This window comes from Zootermopsis nevadensis, unplaced genomic scaffold (genome assembly GCF_977971745.1).
Source record: "Zootermopsis nevadensis isolate Lab colony 2312 unplaced genomic scaffold, Znev_1.0 Znev_ptg000012l, whole genome shotgun sequence".
NCBI lineage: Eukaryota > Metazoa > Arthropoda > Insecta > Blattodea > Termopsidae > Zootermopsis > Zootermopsis nevadensis.
Window position 1 is genome coordinate 2,341,027 of NW_028259144.1, and position 13,706 is coordinate 2,354,732.

The 13,706-nt window shown below is 39.6% G+C and overlaps 1 protein-coding gene across 1 annotated transcript in view; it reads left to right on the forward strand.

Moving 5' to 3' along the window:
• Positions 1–13,706, forward strand: part of Delta (neurogenic locus protein delta) — a 159,178-nt gene that overhangs the window by 77,382 nt on the left and 68,090 nt on the right. Inside the window, exon 3 of the mRNA XM_087347573.1 lies at positions 4,732–4,786. The gene's annotated coding sequence lies outside the window, so the exon portion shown is untranslated. The remainder of the gene's footprint in view (positions 1–4,731; positions 4,787–13,706) is intronic.

A 13,706-nucleotide genomic window follows, 5' to 3' on the forward strand; every position in this document is an offset into this window, starting at 1 on the left:
AGGAGCTTTTGAGAGGGATGACACGTGTGCTGACAGGGAGCACGTGCGGTCCAGGTGGGGACCTGTTGAATGCCTGCGACGCGTGCCCAGGTGCCACACGACCTGTGGATTCAACCCCCCCCTCCCAGGTGTGCGCACATCTGCCTCAAATCACCCCCCCTCCCCCTCAGACTCAATTGATCCTTCTTTCACTGCGTCGGTGAAATAAGTGATCTTGTTGGCCTGCTCCTGTATTATATCCTGTCCCTTAGTGCTTCATCGACTTTGCTTTGTCCCTGGCTCAGGACCGAACGCTCCGAGTTTGATCCCTGGAAGACGTGTCCGACCTTTCCGCTACCATAATATTCCACCCCTCACCCTACTATGATTTCCTTAACCACACTTCTCAGTCCTTCTTGCATCGTCTACCTTGTAATATTTCATGCAGACATTATGCTATGTTCCTCCATAACGTCGGTATCCATCTTCAAGTCTACACGGCGTCACGACCCAGAAGAACATCGCCATCTTGCTCTCACTTTCCCTAAAATAAATGTATTGGCGAACTGTGAATGTGGACCCGAGGGGTAGTGAAATTTCATATGAGAAACATCACAATCTGCAGCTACTTTTTTATAGAATGTTATTAAGCCAAAAATTAAAGAGGTCTGAGGGACATAGAGTTCTCATGGAAGAAGTGAGAAATGCATGTGAAATTTTAGTCGGAATGCATGAAGTAAAAATACTTATTAGGATGTATGATTGGATATTACTACTTCAGGTTCTGATCTAGACTAGAGGTAATGTTATTTCGGGTTATATCAATGGCAGAGAATACTTATTCACTAGGTACTTTGCTGCTGTTTGTTGTTATTGTGTCCTAAGTTAGTAAAGTCCTTGTACTACTATATTTTTTTCGTTTGTAAGTTCACAAAGGAACGGGCTTTGCTTAGACCGGCCATGAAGCATTTCTCTAACATCGTGTTCGGACTTCGTGGTTCCCTTCTGAGCGAGCCACCGGTTTCCAGTCTCAGCTATTCGGTGCAGGAATGGCAGGTGGTGACTGCGTTACTGGATCCGGACTGACGTTGTTCCAAAAACTCCTTTTATGCTCAGCGAGACAAAAGCTCCTACAGCCAACATTCTCTCAGAATTTCAATGCTTAGATCTTAACATTGTAATACATTTTGAGATTGTCTCTTCCGGAAACACTGCGTTTACGGTAAGGTTAGGTTTTGAGTCTGTCTCTTCGTTACAACCTTCACAAAGGCCCTGGGGCCCAATATCTATTAGATAATCTGGGTTTACTCCTCGGTTACCGGGAAACTTTTTTATCTACATGCAGTGCTGAAGTGAAAACGTGTGGAGATTCATCTCCATTCCCCCATAAATCTCCATGGCGTGGTGCTTAATTAGTACAGGGAAGACTTTATATCCTCTTACGTCAAGTCCGATTTGTTAGCTATCATTTTGATATTCATCTCCAATGAGTCTGCTTCAGAAGTTGATAGTCACTGAGTTAGTCAAGATATTTCCCACATTTTTTTCGTACCAAACTGTGTACACATTTCTCATCTGTCCCATGCGTGCTACATCCCCAGCTCATCTCAACGTCCTCTACTTTACCGTCATGATTTGGAATGAATTGACAGTGTGGCAAGTAAGATATTCAGAATTAGAAACCGATTCGTGAAAGGAAGAAGGCCCAGTGTCACCTTGTGATGCACCATTCGCCCGGCACCTTTCCGATCTCTGGGTGCACCGCCATCTCTGGTGTGAGTGAGGTGGCGTGTGGCAGATGTCCGCCCAGCAGCTGCAGCTGAAGCCACTCCAAGATTCTGGAACACTGTTGTTGCAGGTCTCCCTCACAGCTGCGTCACCGTTCGTCCGTCCGTCCGTCGATGATGCCTGTTGCTAACATTCAGTCATAGCGTTTAGAATCGCAGCTAATGAAGCGAAGGAAAGTTTTCAGTTCGGGGCACAAGTTTTTGGTACGTACTTGGCTTTTGTTGGCTCTTCATATCAGATTCCTTGTCTTTTTGAAGCGCTCTGGATGTGACACTTTCCTTCGTGTACGTGGAAAAGTTTAATTTATCAGTTTGTCTTAACGTTTAAAAGGTAAGCTTCTTATAGATATATTAAAAATGCTTCATGCGACTGACATTTCTAATCTTCTTGGAACAATTTTTTTTTTTTGAGCTTGGTTCTTGAAATCTAAGTTCGTTGTAACCATGTTTTTGAGGCATTCTGTAGGTAATATTCTAAATACGTATATTAAACTGTATTGTCAGAATTTAAGAAGGACCGAGTAAACGCGTAATCCCAGCTTGTATCACGTAGCAGTCTTAAATGTCGAAAAAATGTATCTTGAATTTATCTAAGAATAATATTGAAATACATCTTTATGAAAGACATTGCGATAATCTGAACTATACTGGGTTTTGAACCCAGGGACCATCGTCGGTTTTGATTTTAAGGTACTGCTGGCACATGGTCATTTAGTTAGTCAGTCTGTTAGTTAGTTGGTTGCTTAGTAACTGATGATTATAATAATAATAGTGCCCTCGAGCCCGGAATCTGCTGCGATGAGCCGTTCAGCAGTTTTATGGCGGAACGTCGTATTTCCGCGTGTGTGTGTGTCTGCGTTTTGTTCCGTTCCGGTAGTGGCTCTCGACAGACGTTACACCAGCTGTAGAGTACGTCCTGGCGTGAGCCAGTAACCGACAAGACGGGGACATCTTCACAGCCAGCAGGGATGCACACTTTTATACCGAAAAGAGCAGAAACTTTACTGCATAGTAGCTGCCAATTCTTATGTTTCGCCAGTTCTCTTGGTACTGTCTTCAGTGAACCTGGCTTAAACAGAGACTTCTGACATTCCTACTCCAAATAACTTCCGTTAGGTAGGTTCCGAAGAATTTATCAAAGTGAAAATCTCCTTTTAAATATTGTGTAAAATACTATTTATTTTTAAAACGAGAGGTTTGTCCCCACGCCCAACCCTTACGCTGGTGTATTACCTCCTGTCGGCTACACACGACTGCTAGCCAAAAGTATTCACACGCGCCGTCAGTATAAGGAACTTGTCTCTTCCATTCCCGACCTGAAGAAACACCAGTCCGTAGCGATTCAGAAACTATTATTTACAAATAGGGAGAGTCCAGTAGCGGACTGTTTTGATTGAGTATGTTAGTGAAATGACTGTAATTTATTACAAGCTCCCCAAACTTGTACCGATGAGTTATTTGAGTAGTGACAGTTAGCATTGCTGTGGAGATTGGACAACCCTCGCTGTGTCTTCCAGTAGATATTGGCGCGAAACTGAAGAACAGCTACAGACAGTTGGGTGGTGCTGGGCGCTGAAGCGTGGTGCCTTGGGGTCCGGAAATGAGGAACGTGGCAACTGGCGAATTCGAGGCTGTTCTTTCGACTCGTGCCATTTCAACGAGCGGACACCAGAAGTCACATCGGATAACTCGACCGACTCTAAGAACAGAATTCCCTTGTAAAGCACGACGCCATGAATATGTATGACGAAATGGAGGTAGAATTCCTTGCGTTCTTGGAATCTAGATAAAGTTGAGTGGTAACTTCGCGATCCTACAGCTTTATCTGCGGGAAAAGTGTTCCAGGTTCCCATTGGATGTCAAGCTGAATGGATCCCAGAGACAGTCTGGACACGGTAACGAAGAGAAATTGATATATGTACTAAACACAACGTCCAGGTTGTAAATTATTTCGATTTCAAATTCTGTCTGTCTTAATAAAAATGTCTAAAGCGATTTGATGACCGGAAATCGTCCAAGTATGTCTTTCGGTTTTGAAGCAAAGCCGAGTAATCTGTAGGTGATAATATTCTTTCACGTGGGTTTCACTTTGCAATTCTGCTAGGATCCCCGGCATGCAGCAAATATAGGACACTTGTATCTGTTTTGATGATTCGCTTTGTACATTTACGTAGCTTAATAAGCTGTTCTGATACGGATTAGGTGGCGATTTTATACAATGGGCCTGCCGTTTCTACATAAACTGAATGCAGTTATTGAAACAGTTATTCAAATCACATGTAGTTTACGTTACTGAAATCTGATACGTGATATGGAACAGAGTGGATTTTTTTTACGCTTGCACTCACACTTAATTACAATTACTCTTTCTTGTTCCACGTTCCAATAATCAAGAGGAATATTAAGTCCGGTCTAATAACAGGATTCTCTAGAAAGTTCGAGCGGAATGTGAGTCTTCTCCTTCTGCCTCAGTTCAACACAGTTCTAACTCCATGGAGGTGAATCCTCTTTGTGAAGCTAGTAGTCGTTTAGCTGCTTAAGAAGTGACCTTTCTCTGATTGTTCATTGTCGTGATCACAGAAGCCCACTATTGGTCCCTGAGCCAGTTTAATTCAATCCACACACGCCCCATTTCTTCAAATTTAATTTTAATATCTGCATCCATGTATGTACCTTTCTTGTGGCCTCTTTACGTTCATGTTCTGACTAAAATTCGGTAAGCGTTTACAATTTCTCCAATGCGAACTATATATTCCATCTATTTTATCCTCCTTAATTTTATCATCCCAATGTTATTTGGTGAAAAGCACAAATTATGAATACAGTCATAACCAATTTTCGTCTTACTGTTTGTACGTCGAAGTTTCAAGAAAAAATAAGCTCGTTGGCTACACAGAGAAAACTATTTGTGTGCTGATAAAAATGTAGTTAAAAGAAAAGTGACTAAAATATTTTCTCCTTTCAGATGCCTGCCTCTGCGATTTTCATCAGGTTTATACACGTGAGAGTGGAATAACTACGTAAGTCCGATTCATTTACTCTTTGATAATAATTTAAATTTTGAGCAAATCCGTGTTTCTGCATTAGGAGAGATTTGGCGTAACAAAGTCTTTGTAATGATGGGGGGGGGGTCTTAAATATGTAAAACTTATGGCTAATGTTACAACCCGAAGATGCAACAACAATGCTAATGTTATCGAAACTTAGATATTTAAAAATTAAGATTTACAAAAATTGGTACGTGACTTTGTAATTTGTTCGTTATTATTTATAAATTATAATATTTGCCTTTTATTTATTCTATTTACATTACCTATATTATACACGGTTTTTTGTTAACAAACGTATTTGTTCATTAACGTTATTTAAATTAAGATATTTCTTCTTAACTTTTTAATTATCCGTTTGTTTTCTACTTTTCACGGACCCTATAATCTTTATATTTATTCGTTTTGCGTACTTGTGTATTTTGTTTGCTTATCTGTGTATGTATTTAGGGGGAACATGAAATTTAAAAATATATATATATTATTTTATGATAAACACTGAATAATCAGTAATGTAATGTAGTTTAGCTGAACACAAAGTGATCCGTGTGTTAGAATTCTCCAATAGGGACCTACTTCGAACTACGCATTAAATTTGAGATAAGGTAATAATAGACAAGTATATGCAACGAAGAAATAAATGGTGCATTTATATAATGCAGCTAGAGTACCAGGAAAAATACTTACAAAGTCAAAGAATAAGTTGAGTGTTTTCTTTTGCGAATTTTAATGTTTACCGAGCACTCCATTCTTTATCTGCGTATTTGTCGTTTTCACAGTTCATACTCTGTTGAAAATGATACAGCTGCCGAATTCGAATACTTTTTTTATTCAGAGCTTTGTAATATCGATACGTAGTACGATATGTAATCGGTTTCTTGTGCTGACACACATTTTATCCTATCCCCTTCTCTCGTCCCATATCCCATTACTCATTCACGAGTTTTTTTCTGGAATCCTTGACGAAACTACTGATAGTTTTTTCTACTGCACTAGGTCGATAGTTTTTCTCACTCTGTCTTTGTTCTTTGTCTCCTGTATTTTTCTTGGCAAGATTTGAGGTTCTGACGGCGGTGAGCACTAAGCTGGCCGCCTTGTGGGTCCTTGCTGCCTCCATCATCGCCCTGGTGATAGAGGCAGGAAGGACCTCTGAAACGTCCGTAAATTTCTACCATATTACACGGCGCTAAAACCCTCAAGACAGCCAACATCGTACTCACCGCCGTCAAAACCTCAAATCCTACTTAATCATGAATATTTCTGTCTTCTGGGTTGTTGCGCTGTGTAGTCTGGTTGATGTTAACCAACGTTTCAGAGGTCATACTGCCTCCGTCATCAGGGCGATGAAACGTTGGTTAACATCGACCAGACTACACAGCGCAACAACCCAGAAGACAGAAATCTTCATCGCCCTGATGACGGAGGCAGTATGACCTCTGAAACGTCGGTAAACATCGACCAGACTACACAGCGCAACAACCCAGAAGACAGAAATCTTCATCGCCCTGATGACGGAGGCAGTATGACCTCTGAAACGTCGGTAAACATCGACCAGATTACACAGCGCAATAACCCAGAAGACAGAAATCTTCATACTCACCGCTGTGAGAACCTCAAGTCTACTTAATCATGTTTCTTATTCCTTTCGTTTTACATCCATTTTCTTTCCTAATTTGTTTGTCTTGCCTCCAATTTTCTTATTTCTCTAATTTACTTACTTCCGTTATAGTTGATAAAATGGCTTTTAGTAAGAGAGTAAATGGGCGATAAACTAAGTTTTATATTTTTGCGGTGTAGAGACCTCAGTTGGCCTCGAAAAATTTCTACAAGCAGAGAAAATCGGTTTGTTCTTCCGGACTACAGTAGGAGCGGACGGATAATAGTTTATTAATTAGCCCATTTCCCCCGCCATAATTAAAACAGGTGACGTAGGTTAGTGCGTGTGCCATCTGCGGCATTTAGTCATGTGACTAGCGTAACGCAAGGCAAAAGTTCCCCTCATTGCTGTGCGTTGAAAGGAAATGTTTTCAGAATTCGATTATGAAGCTGGCGCAACAACAAAGAGGTTTGTTTGCTTGAAATTCAACACGTCATTACAAGGCGGGTGGAATTTTTGTTCGGATCCTGATTTAAACCATAAAGACTTCCAGTGCTTGTATGTAGGTCTAGTCGTGGTAACTCAGATGCAGTTCTGAGACAAGATAAATGTAGTTTTTATATTCATTATTAAACATAAAAGATTGTTATAGATGGTGGATATTTTTTTTTTGTAGATGTTAAACTATGGAATCAACTTCTGTTTTAATAAGATGATAGAGTTGCGTCATATTGTGAAAATATATATTTAATTAATTAATATTGTCCGTCTAATCACAATTTAAAATTTAAAATTAAGATAATTAAAATACCATGTGATGCTCCTTATCGATGTTCCAAATGTAAATCGAATGTTTCGATAAGGAGCATCACATGGTATTTTAACTATCTTAATTTTAAATTTTAAATTCTGTTTTAATGACAATTATCCTGAAATATCCTGGCACTGTAAAAAAAAAATATGTAACCTCTCCCACGCGTTTTATGAATCACACAGATTTATTACTGTGTTCGTCATTTCACTTGTCGGAGGTCTTGGGTTACATTTCTTACCACGCAAATCTTTTACTATGAAGAGTTGTTAGCTCTTCCCAGACTCCGAAGCCGGGGCATCACTTTTGTCGTCTCTCTGTTACTACTTATTTTTCATAGTCTCTTAGCAGTTACCTATAGAAATTAAAAATTTACCATCTCAGTCCACAACAGCTACAATCATTTGTGATAAGTTGGCCCGTGTGACTAATAATCTCATGTTTGTAGGCATCCACCATCTCGTACCATGAAACAACTGTGTATTAACTAATACATGATCAACTTCATTATCTGTATTTGCTTACAGTATTTTCCGACCTTTTATTTACCCTTCTCACTGATGTAAGTAGCCTAACGAGAGTGATTTGTTTATCAACTTTGTAAATTAAACAAATGCACAACTGGTTAAAGCCGTTGCCTTGGAAACTTTCAATAACAGTACCACTTACATTGTCAGGGAGCGCTAAACTGGCTAACAATGAGGAAACATATGTTACGTGTTTGGATAGAAAACCAGTTACATAAGGGAGGAGGTTCTGACAATGGACGAGCTCTGGTGCGTTGTCACTCAAACCTCCCCCCCACACACACACACACTCACGTGCATTCTAATTTATATCGCCTACAAGTACGTACCTTGTTGGATTTTAGTCTTGTATAGATTTATGTTGTTATGGTACCAATTCAGCAATAACTTTTGCGAGAATTGGAATGAACGCCTTGCACCTGTAAGTCAACCAACTTTTCATAAGATAGTATAATTGCGTCATATTGTGAATCAAATATTAAATTAATTATTCGGTTTTGTCCGTCTAATCACAATTATATTTAAAATTTAAAATTTACAAATAAGATAATTAAATTATCATTTTATGTTTCACATCGAATAATCGATTTACATTTGGAATGTAAATCGATTATTCGATGTGGAACATTAAATGATAATTTAATTATCTTATTTGTAAATTTTAAATATAATTGTGATTAGACGGACAAAACCGAATAATTAACCAACTTTTGTAATATTTCTCTGCCATTAATAATACCAATAACGTTGTTATTAATACTGCCCATATAAAACCCACAAATGCGAAGATTTATCTGTTTGGAGGTGACATTTTCATCACTAACCTCAAACAATTAATAAGTCCTGATCGGAAAAGCCATTGAACGATTTTCGTAACATGCAAATGGTTCGTGTAAGTAAAAGGCTCGTTTAACTTATTGGTAAGGGGATGACTCTGCATAAGATACAGCGTCGTTACACAAACAACAACGTAGTTAGGTCGCCCGGTCTCTGTCTTGTGCGCATAGAACCGTTCAACTGTTTGTGTCGTCGGCCGATCACATTAAGGACAGCCGACACACGTGCGTCGTGTTCGCGTGGCATGGGAGACGGGGTTACTCAACGCGGGGAACTGGGCTAATGACACAGAGAATGCTGGCTGATTAGCGCGAGGGGACAGGGCTACTCAACGCGGGAACGGGATTACTCAATTGTCAGTTCCACGCAGATAGAGTTTAGCTCGGAGGACATCAACAAAGCGCTATTAGACACTGATGTTAAGAGCTCCATCCATATTTAACCTCGTCGGTAGATAGATGCGTGAGTGGTCAGTTTCACACTCCAGTCCCTTTCAGTCCCAGGGTAACAGTCGCCGATGTCCGGTTGCTAGGAGGCCGAGAGGGCCACAGAACTGATCAGGACTTAGTAGTGAAAATAACATTTTGTGATCATACCGGGAATCGATTGCCTTCGGACCAGCCCGTAGCCTCGCCATACTGACTGAGCGTTTCCGGTTCTCATGAATTGTAGCATATTCTTTAAAATAAAAGTGGCTCTAAAATATTCAGTAATCATTAACGCACATCTCTACAAAACTCGTGGACAGCACTCTCTCGCTATTGATGCTAATAGGTGGCGAGGGCGACATGGAGGATTTCTTGCAGTAACATGAGGGCAGTGACAGCGTCTCCAACGAAAGAATTCCCTGAAGTTCCCTGTCATAGTTCAATCTCTTTATCATCTGCCTTTAAAATCTCATTTGTGTAAGCGTTTCTACTTACAGAGAACGCAAGGTGTGGGACTCCCCCATCCCTCTTACTCGTTGCTAGTGGTAAGAGCCAGCAGATGGCAACAACAGTAACTTTATGACTGTTTTATTACCACCACCCGACTCCTTACATATCCCCCTTCTAATTTTTCGTGGAGACTGACATTAAAGTAAGATGTACAGGGGTTTGTTTGGGAACAAAGGGTTCAAATCGTAGCTCCATTACGTGGTCTTTTGTTTCCTACAAAAAGACACAAAATTTTTTGAAAATGTTAATGCAGGTGTCTTATTCTTCATGTTACACTATTTCGTGCTGGAAATAATTGCTGCAGTGTGAGTCATCATCGTGAAACTGAAGTTCCAGAACATGAATTTGACCACTCACCTCCGCCTAGTACCGAGGTCAAGAATGAATGGGGCCACGCCCCCCCCCCCCCCCACTACCACATGCATCTTTGGCGTTAAAAGTTCCAGGGCCAAATTCTCGTTTGCGTTTCGTTTTCTTGGATTAAAGCGTGTGATTCTGTGTTAGTTTTCTGAATCTTAAATGGTAAATGCTTGCGCCCTGTTCGGTTTCGACCGTGATACACAGCTGTTGGGTCCCTTGGCGACGCAAGTTGCAGCTCATGCAGCCATTTCCGGTGGCTGTCGGATCATCTTCACCTGTTTCTGCACCGGCCTCCCCTGTACAGGTGCCCCGCGTCGGCCATTGCCTTATTAACGCCATCCTCAGAGTTAATACTCATTTAGTAATCTTCATTTCTGCAGGTGAAGAAATAAGCTTGAAGGCGACTCATAATAGGAAGATTCCGCCAATATGTTTAGTAAATAGTGTACTTTCTGTATTTTACCTTGTCAATTGACAAGATTTAAACCCAATCTTCCAAGAGCCTCTTAATGGAAATTTTTTTAAGGCCTAACGATTAGAACGCTGGCCTTGTAATCCTGGGGTCTCTGGTTCGATTCCCGGCGGTGCCCGAATTTATAACTTGTGTTGGGCAAGGCCGTGGTCTAGGCAACACGGAGTTTTCCTCCGGGGCATCCCAACAATTACTCCATTCACACACAGAAGAAGGCAATGGCAAACCACTTCTGGATCATCTGCCAAGAACGTATATGAACAGGTCCCAGTCCGAGAAAAGGATGGAAGGATCCTGTTCATATGGACCTGTCGTCAGACAGAACACTAAATATTAAATAATTGATAACCAGACCTAAGGCCGAGCTGAGATAGATCAAGTGACATGAATCTGCATATTTATGTGTCCAATAATTTTATTCCTCACCAGATATCATTATGACGATCAAATTCATGAGTATGAGATGGGTGGGACATGTAGCGAGCACGAGAACATGATAAAAGCTTCGTATGTCTGAAATATAAGAAGGTCTACTCCTTGTACTCCTTGAGAAGCTTGTTGTTGCTCAGCCTACCAAGAAGTTTATCAAATTTCATATATCCCAAATGTACAGACAGAAATTTAATTCATCAGTGTTATAGCTTGAGTGCCTAGTTTTGTCACAATCCATTCGGTAGTGTCTGAGCAGAAACAGGCTGAGGCACACTGTGTACACTCAGTTCAGACAACATATAATCTTCGTTTATCAATGTCAGAGCTGTGCCCCCCTCCCAATCCCCAGATATTTAAATTTCTAACAAAATACAGTGTTAATTTAATAGAAGAAATACGCCAAAATATTATTAAGACCTCGAACTTTTTATTTACACCAAGGGAGTCTCAGACTTAAAGAATTTGAAGCCCACTGACATACGTAACCAAGCAACGTGTGTGAAAGTATAGCTTCGAGTTACGGTGCTTGAGAAGTCAGTTCAGTGTCCAGGCGACAGACACATTTGCTTTCGCCGTTACATCTTATCGTCGGCAGGTCCTGTGTCCGGAGTCGCTGGGCGTATCGAGGACACCTGATTCCAGCATGTAGGCGAGTCCCGCATTCATTTTGGAGAGAGTTTCGTAATCTTTGGAAAGCAGCCGAGGGATATTGTCGGAATGTGAAAACGAATTACCGCTGTTATCTGTACATTTTACCGTTCAGCTGGGCCCTCAGTGTAGATGGACATACGCGTTAAACGTCACTGTAAATTTCTCTGATGTTGGGTAACAGAGCAAGTTTGTTTTCTATCTCTCCTGTTTCATGTGTACTCCTCTCAATACCTTACTTCTCTTTCAATGTGATCGCCTAACCAGAATTAGATTATCCGTCGTTTCCCTCAGTATCTCAAATAAAATGCAGTGTTTTAAGCTTTAGTTTAACATTTTATGAAATTATTTTATAGTTTGTTTTCTTCTAAGTTGATATAATTGCGTCATATTGTGAATTAAAATTTAATTATTCGTGGTTTTTCTTCTGTCTAATCACAATTGTATATAAATAAAATTTATACTTAATATATTAAAATATCATTTACATATTTGGTACATCTTTTTACTACATGTTTCGGTTACATCGAACCATCTTCAGGTGTAAAGTTAAAAGTTAAGTTTAAAATTAAGTTTTAGTTTATAAGATTATAATTATAAGATTATAATTTTTAACTTTTAACTTTACATCTGAAGATGGTTCGATGTAACCGAAACATGTAGTAAAAACATGTACCAAATATGTAAATGATATTTTAATATCTTATGTATAAATTTTATTTATATACAATTGTGATTAGACAGAAGAAAACACGAATAATTAAATTGTTTTTTTCTGTAAGAAACAAATTCTTGTTTTTGTCGCAAGTTACTGAAGTAAGTTTACAAGAAATAGTACATTACTTTATATAAAGCGTATTCAAACCGACGCTACATAGTTAAAACAATGCGCACTTATCTCCTTATTGCAATGTGATAGAAATCACACGTGAGATATATTGCGTGTGAAGAGTTAAGATCAGTTATACAGAAAAAAGAAAGCAATTTCATTGTTCGCTGTTTCACATTTTTTGCATTGAACTATGCATTTCCTTCTTTTGTCTCGCTTTTTTTAAAACACAAGGACGTTGTCCTTGTTACTTTAATGCGTATATTCTCTACGTTGCACTTTGCACTTGGAGGCACAAATGTTAAACTTGCGTACAGAGACAGAAGGGACTGTAAGGAAGAGTAGAAAATGTTGAACAAAAAAGAAAAGCTTAAATTTATATATTTAGGAAATGCTGCCTTGTGAAATATAGGAGATGCTATATCAGTCAGTGCCCCCCCTTCCCCGCTTTCAAGATTATCTGTACTTTGCCTCGAAGGAATATTCGACAGGTGGAACTTTCAAGTTTAAGAGAACACCGGTCAGAAACCTGGGCTTCACTCGAGCGTGCTGTTGCTAGCTAAAACTGTTCCGTAAGACGACATGTTTCGTCCTAGGGATGCAAAGTGAAATATATTTTTATTGGATGTTTGGCTTTTAGATTAAAAGAATTTTTGTGTAGCCAACCCCCGCGATCGCCAGTAAAATTACCTCTCTTTAGATTAAATTATATATTAAGTGTCATTTAATCTTTCAATCAAGAACTTATTGAAAAATTCAAAGAATGGTGTAAAAATCGAGACTTATAATTTAGAAGATTATTTGTTGATGGAGTCAGTAAGTTCCTATGAAACGTCGGTGCTATATCACATAATACAGCCATTTTCAAATTTATGTCAAGTAAATACTTAGACAACTATAGCTCATGAGATTGTAAATAAGTTAACAGAATTCGTACAGAAAATATAAATGCAAGCGCTAGAATTTCTTAGAAGTGTCCGGTCTCTGGGACACAGTAGCATTCCGCTGAAGAGGGGCCGCAGGTTCGACAAGACATGTTGCGTGCAGGTGTCTGTGGTCACGATCAAATGTAAGACGCGACGCTGCCAAAAGTAGAATTTCTGAACTCGCTCCATCAGCTGCTCGGGGGTCTGTCTAACCGACTTCGCACTACCAGAAGCTGCTTCTCATTCATATCATGGCGTTTTGTGTTTTCCTTCTTCCGTTTCTGTAATTTGACTTTGTATTTGTTTAGAGAAAAATCGAACACGAGAATTATCAGTGCAGCAGCTCTTGTGGAATCAGTAGTGAAACTTCGATTTTCAAGAAAGGCTTTGAATTTCTATCCTAACTGAGCAAAATATCATCTTCTGAAAAAGGATTCTTCTCTATTGATTTAGGTAGGTAGTTAGATCCTCTGGCTTCATCCGATTCGAAAAATACATACTTGTGCTCTCCAGAAT